This window comes from Cupressus sempervirens, chromosome 4 (assembly GCF_028749045.1).
Source record: "Cupressus sempervirens isolate cs-2001-9-10 chromosome 4, ASM2874904v1, whole genome shotgun sequence".
NCBI classification, from domain to species: Eukaryota; Viridiplantae; Streptophyta; class Pinopsida; order Cupressales; family Cupressaceae; genus Cupressus; species Cupressus sempervirens.
Window position 1 is genome coordinate 716,297,418 of NC_143121.1, and position 3,241 is coordinate 716,300,658.

Sequence of the window (3,241 nt, forward strand, 5' to 3'; positions counted from 1 at the left end):
CTTCAAGCAAGAGTTGTAAGTATTAGTAAATGAAAAATTGTATCAAATTTTTTATATAATGTGATGGGAAATGCTAGGACTCCCTTATTTAGCTCATCAATTATAAATAGGTCAATAGAATATAATAACAGTAGTGGATTTTCATATTCAATATAAACAATTCAACAATTGAATTCAGATTCTGCAATCTAGATTAGTGAAGATTCCTTCATTTACTAATATGACATTATTTACAGTTACAAGAGCAACAAAGCGACCAATATAACCAGTGGCTCCAATCACTAATATTTTACTTTTCTCTTCGTTCACAAAATCCTCATATGAAGAAATCTCACAAATGGAGGCCATGGTTGAGACTGAATTTTCCTCCAATAGTTGAGAATAAAGGCAGTGATTGAAAGAATGAGGGAATCCAGCAGCACTTGTAGCCATTTTTATTTCCAAAGAGCTGAACTAACTCTTACCCAACTTAAGAATTTGGAGAAAATATGTTGGTACAAGAAAAGCATACAAACACGCAACATTTATATAGTAGATTGCTCCATCAAAACTGCTCGATTTTTCTCCTATTATATTGTGATGGATATAGATGATTTGCTGTTGATATTTTAACTACCCTCCATTGGTTGATGAAACAATGCAATTAAAATTCACCATACCACGCAAAAATGCAGGGCTCAGAGTTCAAGAGATGCCTCACAGAAGAGGATAAGAGAATTGGCTTCCAACAAGGCTATAGAGCCGTGGCTGAACGGCTACGAGCTGAAATCAGTGTGGAAGGTTCTAATAATGATGCATCTGAGCCATAGGTAAATAAGCTAAATGAAATTTATTTCAAATTGAATACTTTACCAATTAGTCTATTTGATGTTAAGTTCCAATATAAAGTGAGTATATTTGTTTTAAGCAAGCAATGATAACAATGTGTAGGATGTTGAAATGCAGCCTGACAATCCTTCTACACAATCTGTGGATGCCAAAGGTTTGCATGATGTGCATCCCAGTGGTGGAGGTATCCATTTGCTATTAAATTTTTTATATGTAATTGCAATTGGTGTTTGGATTAAAGTAACATTTTGTATAGCAGCTGTAGAGGATCGAGGGGTCGATGTTCATGACCGTGTTGATGTTGAGTCCAGACAAAATGATGTGGTCAGATCAGGTAAAGAGTGCCACAGTTATGTTATTTAAAATAATTAAATACTTGTAACAATTATAATAAATTAATTTTAATTTAACTCTTTTATTTGTTATTGCAGAGGACCCCCCTTTGCAACATCATAGGAATTTGAGATCATCAAGAACAGAGAACAAAACAACTGATGATGGGGGAATTGATGATGACACTGATGCTCCTCTTAGAGCTTACATAGAAAAAAGAAATAGAAAGAAAAAAAAGAAATGATTGTCATCTACATACCTTAATTGATAATGAATGAATTTTATGTCTCAATGAATTTAATTATGTGCTAATGAATGTTCATGAATTATGTGTTAATGCAAAATATTGATGAATGTTGCATGTTAACGAATCTAATGTGTTAATGAATGTTATCATGTGATATTGATTGAATGTTACATTTTATTAATGGTTGAAAGAATGAATGAATGTTAGATGTTAACGGGGAATGTAGAGTGATGTTAGGGGGAGGGGGGTGGGGCCAAATGAGCTTCCACCTTCACGTGGTTGGCCCTGTTTAGTAGAGAATATTAAACTATTCTCGAAACAAAGTGAAGCTCAATAAGATACTAACAATAGGTAGAAACAAGAAGCAATAACAAGCTCCTTCTAGAACATAACTCTTACCAATTATTGCTATCTTCCCCACACTAGGAATCTCCATCATATTCTCATATGCCTGCAACAAAATTCTTTTTCTATCTTCATCAGCATCCTTTCTCTTTACCTCTGCTACAACCTTTTGAACCTTTTTGGTGTTAGGTTCTCCTTGCTCTTCAACACTTGATTGCTGCTCATTTGTTATTTTTCCTTCAAATAATAGTAAATCTACACAAGAATCTCAATCTAAGAGAAGCTCTAAGGTATTCTTTTGGTCAATAAATAAGTTTTGTTCTAGAATTGTGTTCATCGTTGAGGTTGTACTAAGATTTGAAACGATCTATTGTTGAAAGCATTATGCCATTACACGGCAGTGGATTAGTTAGATGGGGGTGTGAAAAGAGATCAATGTGAACGATGCAAAGTAAAAGTGAAGGCTCTAGAACAACTCAAAATTGATAAAGCACCACATGTTCTTGCAATTCATCTCAAGCGCTTCAGTGTAGTTGGATCTGGAGGAAAAATTGACAAAAAAGTAGACTTTGGTTGTACGTTGGATCTCAAACCATTTGTTAGCAGTTCACATGTAAGTAGCCCTTACAATATTATTTGCCAGTGGATCACATTTTCAGTGGAATCTAATAATATAGTTTTTGTAATATCTACTGGTTTTTTAATAAATATTGCACATTTGAATGATATTCTAGTTTCTCTGTCTATTGATCAATCATAGGAGGGAAATTTTAAGAACACTCTTTATGGTGTTCTTGTTCATGATGGCTGGAGCACACATTCTGGTAATTATTTCTGCTTTATTCGTTCATCCAAAGGCATCTGGCATGCTTTAGATGATAATCGGGTATACATTTGCTACAGTTGTGAAGACATGTTTAATTTGCAAAGTGCTTGGAGCTAATTCTTTTAGACTAAGGTCTTTGGATGGAACTGAAATACCTGTCTTACAATGGACAGGATTTGAAGCTTTATCAGTTATGGTTGTTTTCCAGGTTGGGTTTTGTTGTGTCTTAGCTTAGTCTTTTCCTTTTTGTTTTTTCTCAGCTCAATTTTTAGTCTAGTCTATTAACTACATTTAGCCAAATGATGCGATTAGGTTTGAAAATATGGCTTGATATACAACTCTGACGATTAAAATAAACCTCAATGAGTGGAGCTAAAACTGCGATGGCAGGCTGGGATCAAGCTATCTCCTTGAGTCTAATGCCTGTGATCAAATTCAGATTGTTAAGAAGTGGCCCCTCTAATTTGAAACTGAGGTCTTCAGAAAAGGTTGATATTAGACCTGCAATCAGATTTAATTTACTGGTGAAGGCTAATCTAAATTCAGAATTTGACAATGGTGTTAGTCTGAAGTCAAAGCCTATTTAATTTTAATTGATTTGGGATATAATCTTCTTGACAGTACCAGCTTGAGGATGGATTATCATGATTGATACAGGCACC

At 34.4% G+C, this 3,241-nt stretch overlaps 1 long non-coding RNA gene across 1 annotated transcript; it reads left to right on the forward strand.

The window, feature by feature from the left end:
* The first annotated feature begins 402 nt into the window (after nucleotides 1-402).
* LOC149563279 (uncharacterized) lies at nucleotides 403-1,405 on the forward strand. The gene is made up of 3 exons (XR_016364270.1): nucleotides 403-424; nucleotides 1,088-1,162; nucleotides 1,260-1,405. It is a non-coding gene; the product is annotated as an uncharacterized LOC149563279 (long non-coding RNA).
* The last annotated feature ends 1,836 nt before the right edge of the window (nucleotides 1,406-3,241 follow it).